The sequence below is a fragment of the Capricornis sumatraensis genome, chromosome 8 (assembly GCF_032405125.1).
Source record: "Capricornis sumatraensis isolate serow.1 chromosome 8, serow.2, whole genome shotgun sequence".
Classification (NCBI taxonomy): Eukaryota; Metazoa; Chordata; class Mammalia; order Artiodactyla; family Bovidae; genus Capricornis; species Capricornis sumatraensis.
The window spans coordinates 51,731,014-51,747,191 of NC_091076.1; the positions used below are offsets into that span (position 1 = coordinate 51,731,014).

Sequence of the window (16,178 nt, forward strand, 5' to 3'; positions counted from 1 at the left end):
CGAACAGGATCAGTGATACAACATATTTTTAAGATCTACCTCAAAGAAAGTTTTTGTCTGCAAAGCCTTTTCCTACCCCAAAGGCAGAGATAGTTGCTTTCTCCTTTGTCTCACCATTATAGTCTCACATTCCTTACCAGGCTAAATTGTAACCCTTAGTTGTCATGTCTGACCCTAAACTTGTCTCTGAGCTCCTCAAGATCAGGAGTATTAGTTTGTTCTTATTCATATCTCCAGTGTCAAGCAAGGTGTACGTTGCCTATTATGCTCAGTGTAAATTTTAATCTCCACATACTCCAATTGGGGGGGGGGGAACATAACAATAGGTACTTATAATTGAGGATTAGTCAGCGTAATATCACCCTCCTAAACTGAGGAGAATGTACCCATTAAATTCTATTTGCTTTCTTTAAAGATTAGGGATCAGAAATCTAGAGAAACACTTACATCATTGGTTCCATTTCCAAAGACTGATTTTGAGAATATAATAGAAGTATCCTGTGAATTAGATAAATATTCTATTTTTCAGTGCTGCTAAGATTTTTTGTTTTTGTTTTAATGCTGCTAAGTTTTATTGTCCTTATTTTACAAGTGGCTCTGAGAAATGAGGTGATTTTCAAACATCATACTGTTTTTACATGATGGAGTGAGACACAAAACATATACCTCCAAACCAATCTTATATCACATTAGCAAACTCTCAGAGACAAAGCCAGAATCGGTCCTTGAAAATCATCCAGCTCAATACTCTGATTTTACACGTAGAGAAACAAAGATTATGAAATAATAAGTGACTTGCCTAAGATTTCATGTTTGATTAGTGGATGAATCAAGCCAGCGAGAACTTTATAATACTCCTTGCTGTTTCCAAAACACAAAGAAGGAAGAAGATTGGTAATGACAGAAGCAAACTCCACAGACAATACACAGGTGTATTGACCCACAACAATGCTCAAGGAAATTCAACAGATAATATAAGCACCTACAGAGTAAGGATTGAGGTCATCTAGTAGCAGAGGGTTATTCCCTTGACCAAGCAATATGCAAGAGAATTTAAAATGAAATTCTATACTTAAACAAAAAAGTCTGCATACTTTTTTAGCAAAGAAATTGATATTACAAAGTGAGTGATTAGGAGGGGCTTGACTTTTAGAACATCCAGTCTTCAGAATTATAAGGAAATAAGCTTGTTTTGTGCCAGTGTTTGTGTTAATTTGTTGCAGCAGCCACGTGAAACTAATACGGTGATTTTATGTAGCACTCAATTATACTGCACTGAGGGATACTGGAGAGTAGGTAAGCTGAGAGGATGTGGGATCCTCTTCTCTTCAAAGGGAGATGGAATGAGGATTGAGGTGACATGCAGTGAATTCCCTGAGGAGAGAAAACCTATGTCCTGAGTGAAATGTGACACCAATATCAGTAGAGCCTGTCAACTGAAAGTGGACCAGGAGGTACAGAGAGAGTAAAGCACACACTGAGCATGCGCTATCTGACAAAATACAATGTACCAAACAGGACAGCAAAGAACTTGGAGGGGAGAGGCATCAGAAGCCAGAGTCTGAGATCAGAGGATAAAAGGACCAGGGAGATAAGGCAAAAAGGAAACGATTGGAAGAGAAATTTGAAGAGAGACCTGGTGAGTCCCTAGAGCTGTCGTCAAGATGGAGCCTCTGCATATCCTCTCCCACCCACCTCACTTCTTCTTTCGTCTCTCTCTACAATGGAGAACAGCTCCACTTGCAAACAGGTTGCCCAAGTCAGAAATGTGGGAACCATATATAAAACCCCTCACTTTTACTCTCACCTTACATTTGTAAGAAATCTTGGGATGCTGGCTGAGAAATTTGAGGTGGTGTCAGGGAAGCTAGCTTTGGTTTTCTTCTGAGGATACACTTCATGCATACTCCTTGCAAGAAAAGTTATGACCAACCTAGACAGCACAATAAAAAGCAGAAAGCAGAGACATTACTTTGTCAACAAAGGTCTGTCTAGCCAAGGCTATGGTTTTTCCAGTGGTCATGTATGGATGTGAGAGTTGGACTATAAAGAAAGCTGAGCCCTGAAGAATTGATGCATTTGAACTGTGGTGTTGGAGAAGACACTTGAGAGTCCCTTGGACTGCAAGGAGACCCAACCAGTCCATCCTAAAGGAAATCGGTCCTGAGTGTTCATTGGAAGGACTGATGCTTAAGCTGAAACTCCAATGCTTTGGCCACCTCATGCGAAGAGCTGACTCATTTGAGAAGACCCTGATGCTGGGAAAGATTGAAGGCAGGAGGAGAAGGGGACAACAGAGGATGAGATGGTTGGATGGTGTCACTGACTCAATGGACATGGGTTTGGGTAAACTCTGGAAGTTGGTGATGGACAGGGAGGCCTGGTGTGCTGCAGTTCATGGAGTCACAGAGTCGAACATGACTAAGAGACTGAACTGAACTTCATGTAAAGGCAAAAAACTAATATCCAATCCAAAGACTATTATTTCCCTCTTCTCAATTTAAAGATATTAGGCTTGAACATTGTCTATGCATCTTCAAATGCTATAATGGTAGTGATTTGGTTGAACATTTTAGCAGCCTTCCATAATTTTCTACTGTATGTAGGAATGAGGGTCACTGTGGTAGATCAAAATCTAAGATGGCCCCAAGATCCCTGCTTCCTGTACACATACCCTGAATAATCCCTCCAGCCTGAGCATGGAAGGCATTTGTGTGTAAGATGAAATTTCACCCCTGTGATCACACTATATGTGAAAGAAGGAAGGAATTTTTTCAGATGTGAATGAGGTCCTCAACCTATTGATTTTGAGTTGATCAAAAGAGACATTATCCTGAATAGGCCTAAATTTTAAAAGAGAATTCAAGCCTTCTCAGAAGAGAAAGGAGAGATTCAAAGCAAGACACTTTCCTTTTGGCCTTGAGATAATCAGCCATATGGTGAATTCCTATGGACAGGGGTAACTTATAGGAGTTGAGGGCCTCAGTCATATAACTAACTGAATTCTGCCAAGAACATGCATGAGCTTGCCCCAAATGACAATGCAGCTGGTCTGACACCTTCTCATGAGATCCTAAGCAGACCCAGCTAAACCATGACCAAATTCCTGACCCAAGGAATCTGTGAGACAATAAATGTGCACTGATTTACATCACTAAATGTGTGGTAATTTTTACACAGACATAGAAAACTAATACAGGCATCATTTACTACATGGAAAAATGAAGGTCATGCATGACCCCAGGCAGGCCATTCTAGATCAGCAAGGATCTTTACGAACGCATGACTGCTAAAAGAAAAGAGAGTTCAAGTTCCTTACCAATGTCTGATAGGAGCCTTTCTTAAGTAAAGAAAACTGGCCATTTCAGCAACACAGTCATCAAGGCTAAATCACAAGTGGTTGCCAATAGATTATAATTAACCTCATCTTCCAACAATCTTGAGGTTTCTTAAAAAAAAAAAAAATATCCAACAAGGCAGGGGTGAAAAGTGCATGTTGGGAAAATGTATTGGTCTGAGAGAACAAGTTTTACTTAATTTTAGAGAAGGCACTAGTATAACGAGCCAAAGCAACCTCCTAATGCAATCCTGATCAAAAACAAAGATTCAAACTTCTCTATGAACCATTCAGATGGTTAGAAACTCAGTCTCATGATCCCTTCTTGACTGCCAGATCTCTGAGAAAGAGTAAATTGATTATAACAGTTTACTGACTTCCCATTATTCCTAAGATCTCTTTTATTTATTTATTTGTTTTTTATTTAAGGCTAAATGCTTTAAAAAAATTTATTAGTTTCTGCCAAACATCAACATGAATCAATTGTGGCCCACACTAAGTGTGATCTGGCTCCTGACCACGTCCAGTCTAAAACCACTTTAGTTCTGTCACTGCACTCTTGCCACAGTGAATTTTGTTTTTTTCCTATATATGTCATGTTCATATATTCAGGCTCACTTCTCTGCCTGGAACACTTTTCTAGGCACACTCTTCACTGCTGCTGCCCATCCTGCACTTCCAGTCTCACCTTCCCATGGTTTTGCAGGAAGGTCTTCCATTATTTCCAGACTATTCTTGCTCTACTTCTCTAAACCCTTTATAGCATGTACAGCAGTTTGTAATGATGTGTTTATTTTGCTTGTGATTATTTTTTTTTATATCTGGAAACAATTCTCCTGCTCTAATCCAAATTGATTTAGCAAATATTGAGCCCCTGCTGTACACAACATTTGCACAATGACCTGGAGAAGTAGGGGTAGAAGGAAATGAGGTTCCTGCTTCTAGAAGCTGACCCACCTCAGGGTCCTTGTTGCCACTATATTATAATAGCTCATGTCTCCTGCATCTCTCACCCTGAATTCTCTACTAGTTTCAGTACCTCCTCTGGTGCCCTAGTGCCCTGAGGGTAAAATCCAAACTCCGACTGGTAAGGCCTTCCATTATCAGGCTCCTGCTGCCCTCTTGGCACTGATTCCCCTGAGCCTTTTTATTCCAGTGATCCTCTTTCTTCCCAGCCTTCAGAACTTTGTCCATCTGGAATACCCTCTGTGCTCTTTCAGATCAGGAAGCCCCAAACACCCTTCATGGCAATCCTCAAAAATATTATAAGGTTATAGATATTTAGATACCCCTCTCCCACTATGCTCAGTTCACTGAGGTCATAGTGGGCCTTTTTTGTGTCTTTACCCACCAAGAGCCAAAGATGATGATGCTGAAATCAGGTGTCCAAAGAGGGCTTGATGGATGAGTGAGCTCAAGAACTCACATCCAGTTACCTGGGAGTGATCTTTTGGAGGTGGTAGAATGGAAAAGGCGTGTTTTTTTGTTTGTTGTTGTTTTGTTTGTTTGTTTGCCTGCTCTAGGTTCCATAAAGTTGGAAAGATATATACCACATCCTACCCAAACACTGCTATGTGAAGAAGGTGCTAATGGTGAGAGACTGCTTATTATTATTAAAGACTATCTCTTAAGAATTTAGAAGCCATGCTTTTTTAAAATTCCAATTCCTGGCACAGACTCTCCTCTATAAGTATGCTCAGTTTTTCTACTGCTTTGGATAAATGGATTGTGAACAGATAGTATTCTGCACAAATTTTCTGAAATGTGTTAAATGTGTATATATTTACCCTAAATTTTAATATGTTACCTGTATGTCACAAGTTAATTTCATGCTGAATCTTTCAATAATATAATAAATTTAAAAATTGTGGGTTTTTTGTTTTCATAGTCAACATAGGTGCATGCCATCTCTTGTTTGGATGATTTAAAAAATCACCTCATGGATCTTTACGCCTTTGATATTCTCATTGAAATATAGTACATCTCCATTACTGTCACCATAGCTGAATTTTTATTCATTTTTTCTTCCTGTTTTATTGAGACATAATTGACCAGCAGTGTAAAAGTTTATGTATACTGCATAATGATTTGAATTATACACACTGCAAAATGGTTATCACAATAAGTATGGTGAATATACATCATTTCATATATATACAAAATTAAAGAAATTGAAAAAAAATATTTCTCAAACATCTATAATGTGAATGTTAGAGCTTGATGTTGTTTCCAAGGTCTTTTAAATTGCCTTCATTTCTTTTCATGTTTTTTTTCTTTTTGTTCAATTCTAGTGATTTCCCCTTCCCTGTTTCCCAACTTTGAATTGTTCCTCTGTACCATCTAGTATTCTGTTGATTTCTTCTAGTATACTTTTTTTCAGCTCTGTTTGGTTCCTTTTTTTCACATTTTCCAACTTTTTTAAAAAATTTTTAACATTTGTTAAAATTTCTAACTTCTCACTTTGTTTATCCATTCTTCTTCCAAGTTCTTTGAACAGCTTTATGATCATCACCTTGAGCTCTTATTACGTTATCTTTACTTCACTTAATTCCTCTTTGGTCTTATTTTGTTCTTTCATTTGGAATATATTCCTCTGTTAACTAATTTTGCTTAATTTGCTGTTTTTATTTCTATGTATTTGGAAAGTTGTTTGTATTTCCCAGCTATGGAGAAATGGCTTTTTGTAGGAGACATCTTAGATATCCCAGCAGCATACTCACCTCTAGTCAAAGAGCTATATACTCTAGGTGTGCCCTGTATGGGGTGAATGTTGCCAGTCCTGCCTTATGAGGAGGTTGCCAGTCACTGGTGATCAGGACTGGGTCATGAAGTGGCCAGCTGCAGAGTCCTAGGAATGGTTCCAGGGTTAGTGCAGGCCCACTGGTAGCTGGATCCATGTCCCAGCGTTGCAGAGCCCAGGGGGCCTTGGAGATGGTGCTTGTCCACTGGTTGGTGAGACTTGTCCTACAGCTAATAATGTCAGTGAACTGGTGAGCAGGACAGGGTCCTGGGCCCTCTGGTATAAGAGCTGGCTCTTTGGATGGCTGTGGGCTCACAAAGTCTTTAGGGCAGCCACCCTACTGATGGGCAGGGACAGTCATAATACTAACAGGCTACAGAGAGGATTCCAAAATAACACTTGCCAGAATCAGTGTAATTGTGGTAGAATGAGATTCCAAAAATGACTACTGCCAGTCTCCATGTTCCCAGGGTGAGCTCCAGTTGCTCTTGCCTCTCTGGGAGACTCTCCAGGGTCATCAGGCGCATTTGACTCAGATTCTTTCAAATTACTGTTTCTTCCCTGGGTCCTGGAGTATGTGAGATTTTGTGTGGGTCCTTCAAGAGTAGACTCTATTTCCCAGTCCACTGATGCTCCCAAAAGTAAGCCCTGTTGGTTGTCAAAGTAAAATATTCTAGGGGCTCATCTTCATGGTGCAGAACCCCCAGGCTGGGGAGTCCAAAGTGGGATTGGATTCCCTGCTCCTTGAGGAACACTTCTGCAACTGTAATTATTTGTCCACCTGTGGATATGGGTCTCAAATATACTGAGTCTCTGCCTGCTCCCCACCCACATCTGTCTTGTCATTCCTTCTTTATATCTTTAATTATATATTTTATGCTAGTCCTTTAGTCTTTTTCATTAATAGCTGCACTAATGGCAACCCACTCCAGTACTCTCGCCTGGAAAATCCCATGGATGGAGGAGCCTGGTAGGCTGCAGTCCATGTGGTCACTGAGAGTCAGACACGACTGAGCGACTTCCCTTTCACTTTTCACTTTCATGCATTGGAGAAAGAAATGGCAACCCACTCCAGTGTTCTTGCCTGGAGAATCTCAGGGATGGGGGAGCCTGGTGGGCTGCCATCTATGGGGTCACACAGAGTCAGACACGACTGAAGCAACTTAGCATCAGCAGCAGCAAATAGTTATAATTCTGTCATGCCCATGGCCACTTGACACAGAATTGGCTTTTAAAATACATATTTGATTATGTCTCTTCAGAGCTTAAAACTGTCATAATTCTTCTATTAAACAAAACGTTTTGTTCTTTTAATAGGAGAATTATAAGACCTTTTTAAAGCTCTGAAGAGATGTAATAGATAGCCAATGGGAATTTGCTGTATGGCTCAGGAAACTCAAACACAGACTCTGTATCAACCTAGAGGTGTGGGATGGGGAGGGAGATGGGAGGGAGTTTCACAAGGGAGGGGATATTTGTATACCTATTGCTGATTCATGTTGAGGTTTGACAGAAAACAGCAAAATTCTGTAAAGCAATTATCCTTCAGTAGAAAACAAATTAATTAAAAAAAAAAAAAAGCTGTGTCTAAGCTTTTGAACATGGAACATAAAGTTTCATGGTATGGTCCCTTATAACACTGCTAACCCCCTCACTCATCATATTCCATTGCATACCCTGCCTTTTAGAGACTTAGAGGTACCCACCACTCCATATTCAAAAGCAGAGACATTACTTTGCCGACTAAGGTCCATCTAGTCAAGCTATGATTTTTCCTGTGGTCATGTATGGATGTGAGAGTTGGACTGTGAAAAAGGCGGAGCACTGACGAATTGATGCTTTTGAACTGTGGTGTTGGAGAAGACTCTTGAGCATCCCTTGGACTGCAAGGAGATCCAATCAGTCCATTCTGAAGGAGATCAGCCCTCAGATTTCTTTGGTAGGAATGATGCTAAAGCTGAAACTCCAGTACTTTGGCCACCTCATACAAAGAGTTGACTCATTGGAAAAGACTGATGCTGGGAGGGATTGGGGGCAGAAGGAGAAGGGGACGACAGAGGATGAGATGGCTGGATGGCATCACTGACTCGATGGACGTGAGTCCGAGTGAACTCCTGGAGTTGGTGATGGACAGGGAGGCCTACCGTGCTGTGACTCATGGGGTCGCAAAGAGTCAGACACGACTGAGTGACTGAACTGAACTGAACCACTCCCCAAACTCATAGTAAAATTTTACTCCTCTTTGCCAATGCTGTTTACTCTGATAATCCTCACATTCTCCTCTTTATTCACTTTGGATAATCCTGAAGATTGTCAACAGCCAGTTCCAACTCACTTCCTTTCTCTCCCCATTACTGAGAAATTTGAATCTCAAAGAATGCTTTGGGCTGCAAGTAAACAAAAAACTAATTCAAAGTGGCTCCTATGATAAGATGCCTGTTATCTTACTAAAAAAAAAAAAAAAAAATGCTGAGGCAATCCAATGGTTAATTCAATGCTCAAGAGGGCCATAAAAGATCTGGATTATTAGCAACTTTATGTTCTGGCATCTTTAGTGTAGCTTTTGCTCCCAAGTTGTTCAGCATACTTCCCTTCTCAAGCAATGAACAGAAATATTTATCATATGTTCATATCTGTGTTAGTGTCTTAGGGTGTCGCAGAGAAACAGAGGGGAAGGAAATGGCAACCTACTCCAGTGTTCTTGCTTGGAGAATCCCAGGGATGAGGGAGCCTGGTGGGCTGCTGTCTATGGGGTCACACAGAGTTGGATACGACTGAAGCGACTTAGCAGCAGCAGCAGCAGCAGAAGCAGAGAAACAGAAAAATCAGAATGTTCATGTTTGTGTGTGTGTGTGTGTTGGAGAAGGCAATGACAGCCCACTGCAGTATTCTTACCTAGGAAATCCCATGGACGGAGGAGCCTGGTAGGCTGCAGTCCATGGGTTCACAAAGAGTTGGACAGGACTGAGCAACTTCACTTTCACTTTTCACTTTCAGGTACTGGAGAAGGAAATGGCAACCCACTCCAGTATGCTTGCCTGGAGAACCCCAGGGACGGGAGCCTGGTGGGCCGCTGTCTATGGGGTCGCACAGAGTCAGACATGACTGACGTGAATTAGCAGTAGCAGAGTGTGTGTGTGTGTGTGTGCATGTGTCCACAGAGAGAGATATTTCAAGGAATTGGTTCACATGATTATGCATAATGACATATCCAAAATTATAGGCCATCCTAAATTGATAGGCCATCAGTTTTGGGCAGCTGATGTTGCAACTAGCTGAAGGACAAAAACTTCTTCAAGCACAATTTCCCTCAGCCTTTTTCTCTTAAAGTCTACAACTGATGGATGAAGCCCACTAACATTATGGAGAGTAGCATGCTTTACTCAGGGTCTATCAATGAAAATATTAAACTCATTTTTAAAATATATTCACAGAAACATCGAGAATAACATTTGATCAAATATCTGGGTACTGTAGACCAACCAATTTGACGCATAAAATTGGCCTTCATGACATCTAAATCAATTACTGTCAATAAAGAGGCTTAAAGCACCATGACTGGTGTAGATATCAGCCAAGGAAAACCTTTTTGGGACTGGGAAGGTCTCCTTCCCTGAGTTCACGACCATGTGGAGGTGAACACTCCAATAAAACGGGGCTTTATCTGTAAGACAAAATGAGTGATGCCAGATGAAGCATAGAATTCAGCAAGTAAACAACAAAGTCTGTTGAACACCAGGCACACTGAATCCCAACTCTTTATGACCTCCTTTACATGGTCCTGTTAGAACCCTTATACTAAGTCATGGTTTTATGGCTTATCTTCTTCTTTAGGGTGTGGGTTTACCCTTGTATAAGAGCCATGTACAGTTACCTTTTTAACAACAGTCCCACACATGTGCTCAGTATCAGCTGGTTACTTCTTAAACACTGTTGAACTGGGCAAAATGGGATACTCCAATGCTAAATCAACCTTAATTTGGCCATTGCCACAGAAACCATGTATTTTTATATACCACAAGTTTCATTACAGTTACAGATTTATGCTATTATGTTAACTGATAATTATTTCTGAACATTTGTAAAAATTAATGAGACAATAAAATGTTTTCAAATTATCCAGTCATATGAGTGTCTATTTTCTTATACACATTGATAACCTAAGAAAAAAGAAAAAAAAAAAAAAAGTCCCAGCAGCAAAGTAAAGGACACTCTTAAACTTATATTTAGTAATGATAATAAGAGAAAAAGGGACCATGGATCAAAGCACCAATTCAGATAAAGTGGGTAGACTGGAGTCTGTCAAATGTTAGAGCCTCAGGTCCAATTACTTAATTCATAAATTCTCATGACTCTTATATTTTTAAAGAGATTTGAAGTTCCCAAAAGTTTAAAATATTTTAAACAGAAGATATATATGATGCAAACAACCATCATAGCATCCAGTGCAATTAATTAATGGTAAAAAGATGGGAAACAATGGAAACAGGGACAGACTATATTCTTTTTCTCCAAAATCACTGCTGATGGTGAAGGCAGCCATGAAATTAAAAGATGCTTGCTCCTTGGAAGAAAAGCTATGCCCAACCTAGACAGCATTAAAAAGCAGAGACATTGCTTTGTCAACAAAGGTCCATCTAATCAAAGCTATGGTTTTTCCAGTAGTCATGTATAGATGTGAGAATTGGACTATAAAGAAAGCTGAGCACTGAAGAATTGGAGCTTATTTACTGTGGTGTTGGAGAAGACTCTTGAGAGTCCTTTGGGCTACAAGGAGATTAAATTAATCAATCCTAAAGGAAGCCAGTCCTGAATATTCACTGGAAGGACTGATGCTGAAGCTGAAACTCCAATAGTTTGGCCAACTGATGCAAAAGACCTGATACTGGGAAAGACTGAAGGCAGGAGAAGAAGGGGACAACAGAGGATGAGATGGTTGAAGGCATTTTCTTCTCAATGGACATGAGTATGAGCAAGCTCCAGGAGCTGGTGATGGACAGGGAAACCTGGCATGCTGCAGTCCATGAGGTCTCAAAGAATCAGACACGACTGAGCATCTGAACTGAACTGAAAAGTTTAGAAAATGAGGTCATCAGATATCAGTCTTTACCAAGAAGCCAAAGTGCTTTGGGACTCTTAAATCTAGAGGATGATGAAGTTACCTCTTCGATGACCACAGTCATCAAAGACACTTTGAGCTTACAAATTCCAGGAATATTTACTAAGTACTTTACATGTTCTAACATCATGAGAGACCCTCACTTGCATGATTGTATTTTTCAGCATATGGTTCTCTTTCTCAAACAGAGAATTATTAAATATCCAATTATGTTGTTAGGTAAAATAATGATAATAAGTGAAGTGAACTCGCTCAGTTGTGTCTGACTCTTTGCGACCCCATGGACTGTAGCCTACCAGGCTCCATCCATGAGATTTTCCAGGCAAGAATACTGGAGTGAGTTGCCATTTCCTTCTTCAGAGGATCTTCCCGACCCAGGGATAGAACCCAGGTCTCCTGCATTGTAGGCAGACGCTTTACTGTCTGCCACCAGAAAAGTCCCAATGATAATAATGCCAACAGTAACTGACTGGTACTGACTCACTGCATGTACCAGACACTTTACCTACATTATATAATTTAATCCTCACAAAACATTGTAAGAATGATTTGGCCCTTATTGTTACTCTAACAGATGAAGAATCCAGGGGACTGAGAGTTGTCAGGCAACTTGCTGACAGTTCTTCCAAAAAGAAGCCATAGAACCCAGATTAAACTCCAGGTCTATCCAACTCCAGAGTCCATGCTCATAACTCCACATCTTACTGCTTCCCATGTAGCAGGTTTTATATATATTAACTCATTTTAAAACTGGGAATGAGGGAATCTTAGAGTCTTTTAAATCAATGCTGAAGAAAAGATAAAACTTCTCCTGTGGTTGTCTAAAAAGCATCAACTCAAAACAGGGACTTGAGTACATGTAAAGAAAGAATGTGTAAACAGAGGGGGGAAAAACAAAGACTGGGGCAGGGGGACTACCTTGGTATACAATGGTTAAGAATCTGCCTTGCAATGCAGGAGAAACAATTTTGATCCCTGGTCACAGAGCTGAGATCCCACATGCCACAGAACAACTAAGCCTGTGTGTTGCAATTATTGAGCCCATGCACTCTGCAGCCCATTTGCCAGAACTACATAGCCCCTGTGCCCATGCCACAATTAATGAGCCTGAGTGCCACTGATAAAGTCCATGTGCCACAGTGAAAGATCCCACATGACACAATGAAGACCTTGAGTGTTGCAACTAAGACCCAATGCAGCCAAATAAGTAATTTTATTTATTTATTATATATGGGGCAAAGGAGTGTGGTTCAAGATGGTGGAGTAGAAGGATGTGCATTCATCTTCTCCTGAGAGAACACCAAAATTGCAACTAGCTTTTGAGCAACCATCAACAGGGTGATGCTGAAACCCACCAAAAAAGATATGTCATATCCAAAAGACAAATAAGAAGCTGCAGCAAGATGGTAGGAGAAGCACAATCATGATAAAATCAAACCCCATACCTGCCAGTTAGGTGAACCACAAACTGGAGAACAATAATACCAAAGAAGTTCTCCCACTGTTTTGAAAGTTGTGAACCCCACATTAGGCTTCCCAGCCTGGGGATCTGACAAAGGGTCTGGTAATCCCCGGGGAATATGACCTTGAGGACCAGGGGGATTTGATTATAGGATTTCCACAAGACTAGGGTAAACAGAGACTCCACTCTTGGAAGACACAAATAAAATCTTGCATGCACCAAGAATCAGAGGAAAGAAGCAATGACTCCCCAGGAGACTGAACCAAAACTACCTGCTAGTATTGGAGGGTCTCCTGTTGGGATGTGAGTAGGCAAGGACTCACCATAGGGACAGGGGCACTGGCAGCAGCAGGCTGGGAAGCTCCCCCTTGGTGTAAGCCCTCTTGGGAGTTGCAACTAACATTTCCATAAAGCCATTAGACATCAGGGCTAAAAGATCTCAAGCCAAACAACTAGCAGGGAGGGAGAACAACCCCACCTATGAACAGATATTTGGATAAAACTTTTACTGATCATGGCCTTGCCCATCAGAGCAAGATCCATTTTTTCCCACTGCCAGTCCCTCCCATCAGGAAGCTTATACAAGGCTCTTAGCCTCCTCCATCAGAGGGGACACAGACAAAGCAAGAAGAGCCACAGTCCCACAGTGGTTAAAATAAAAAGCATATTACAGGAAGTCAGCTATCATAAAAAAGCAGAAAGTTATGTCTCAGTTGAAGAGACAAGATAAAACTCCAGGCAAAAAAAAAAAAAACTAAATGAAGTGGAGATAGGCAACCTTCCAATATATATATATATATATTTCAGAATAATGATAGTGAAGATAATCCAGGATCTCAGAAAAACAATGGAAAAGATGCAAGAAATGTTTACCAAAGACCTAGAAAAACTAAAGAACAAATAAACAGAGATGAATAAGATATTAGAAGGAATCCATAGTAGAATACCCGAGGCAGAAGGATGAATAAGTGACATGGTGGACAGAATGCTGGAAATCACTACCACAGAACAGAATATAGGAAAAAGAATGAAAAGAAATAAAGACATCATAAGAGACCTCTGAAACAACATTAAACACACCAACATTTGCATTTTAGGGGTCCCAAGAGGAGAAGAGAGAGAGATAGGACCTGAGAAAATATTTGAAGACATAACAGCTGAACTCTTTTCTAATATGGAAAAGGAAATAGTTAATCAAGTCCACGAAGCATAAGAGTCCCAGGCTGGATAAATCAAAAAAAAAAAAAAAAAAAGAATAAACCAAGACCACGGCAGTCAAACTGATGAAAATTAGAGACAAATATAAAATACTAAAACCACAAAGATAAAAAGCACAAAAATTATACAAGGGAACCCCAGCAGGCTATCAGCTGAAACACCCCCCATGCTCCACAGTCAACAGCATCCTTGTCAAGAGGGAGCTCCGGGTGGTAACTCAGAGAAGGGAGAGATGCACCCCCTGTTTTCTCAGCAGAAAGTCTACAAGCCAGAAGGGAATGGCAGGCCATATTTAAAGTGATGAAAGTGAAGAAACTACAAGTAAGAATATTCTACCCAGCAAGACTCTTATTCAGATTTGATGGAGAAATCAAAAGCTTTCTAGACAAGCAAAAGTTAAGACAATTCAGCACCAACAAACCAACTTTACAAGAAATGCTAAAAGAACTTCTTTAGGCAGGAAACACAAGAGAAGGAAAATATCTGCACAAAAGAAATTTAAAAAAAAAAGAAAGAAAATGGTAATAGGATCATACATATGGAAAACTGCCTTAACTCTAAATGGCTTAAATGCACCAACCAAAAGATATAGACTGGGCAGATGAAAATATGTGCATGTATGCATTTCCACTTACCACATCATTCAACTTGACTCCCCAAATTGTAAGTAATTACCTTATAGTTAGGTTATTCATGTTTCCATTATTATTTGCAATTGTAATTATCTATTTGTCCTGCTATTGATTGTGAAACCTCATAAGCATCTCTTATATTGTTACTATGTAACTATTACTCACTTATTACCATTGTATCATGATTGGTAAACAGAAAAATAAAATAAATCTATATCACCAAAACTAAGATAGTAAAACCTGTAATCACTTTTTAAAATCCAGATGCATATCAGAATTATCTTGAACATTTTTTAAAAATAAAAATGCCCTGGTATTTTTTTTTTTTCCTCCAGAGCTCCAGATATGTTTCTAATGAGCAGCCATGTTTAAAAACAACTGAAATGTATGATGATCTTTTACTTTTATCTAGTTTGTTTCACTTTTTCTATTTAATATTCAGTACTCCCATTTAATTTAGTTTATGTTTTCCATTTCTCCATCTCTTCTTTTTATTTTTCGATGTTCCTTCTCAAAACTTCATCAAGCATAGTAGAAAAGCTTTTGTATATATATTATGTATGTATTCTATTTATATAGACATGAATATGAAATTCATGTGTATGTATACTTTAGAAAACACATGAATTTTTGCCTAAAACATTTATGACATTTTGATTCCACTTGTTTGACTACTATGAATACAATGCTAGATTTCTAATTAAAATAGATATACAACAAACAACAAGGGTTTACTGTATAGCATAGGGAAATGTAGCCAATATCTTGCAATAACCTATAATGGAAAATAATTTCAGTATTAATATATGTATATTATGTATAAATGAATCACCTTGCTGTGCACATGAAACATTGTAAATCAACTATATGTCAATAAAACATATATATTAAAAAATAAAGGTAAATAAATAAAGTAATTTTAAAAATATGGGTCAGAAAAGTAAAATTTTTCAGACCCTACCCTGGATTATCCATGAGCATGTCCATCAGTAGGGAGGATATTACTAGTTTAGCAAGACTTCCTATAGCCTGGCAGAGTGCCCCTTGTTGCTCTAATTTAATAATCGCAAAGTATAAAGAATATCATTATAAATGTAATTTCCCAGATATCCTGAATATCAGAAGCAGATTCCTCAGAAAAAAAAAAAAAAAGTATATATATATATATATATATGCAAGCCTTCTAGCCATTGGAAAGGGATGCCCCCAATCATAAGTATAAAATGTCATATATCTCTGTCATATCATATGAACACAGTTGTGTCAATCAAGTTACTGTAAAACTATTATTAGAAACATGATCATTTTCAGGTGAATTATTCAAGCCTTATTTCAATGCCCACTGTACCAAGAAATAAATATAACCTTCTAAATTTATCAAGTTAATACTAATTTATGAAACTAACTGGCTGCCTTTTCCCTGGGCCATTCACTCTTCCTCACCATGCCTGGTTTCCTCTTATTGAAATTTATGTCCCACAAGACCAATGAGAAAAGTGAGGTTTAGAGGAGTTTAATGACTCTCTTAGCTCTGCACAGCTGATATAATGAAGTCTACAGAAGTGTTAGGGGAAGCATGCTGATTGAAACCGCCCACCCTAGCCAGGCACCATAGTAACCATTTGCATGAGTTGTTTTAGGACAGGAGGTCCTGGTAAGGAACAGGGAAC

General features: G+C 39.3%; 1 protein-coding gene across 1 annotated transcript in view; it reads right to left on the reverse strand.

The window, feature by feature from the left end:
- The window catches only part of CA10 (carbonic anhydrase 10), a 783,887-nt gene that overhangs the window by 663,118 nt on the left and 104,591 nt on the right, over positions 1-16,178 (reverse strand). The window lies entirely within an intron of this gene.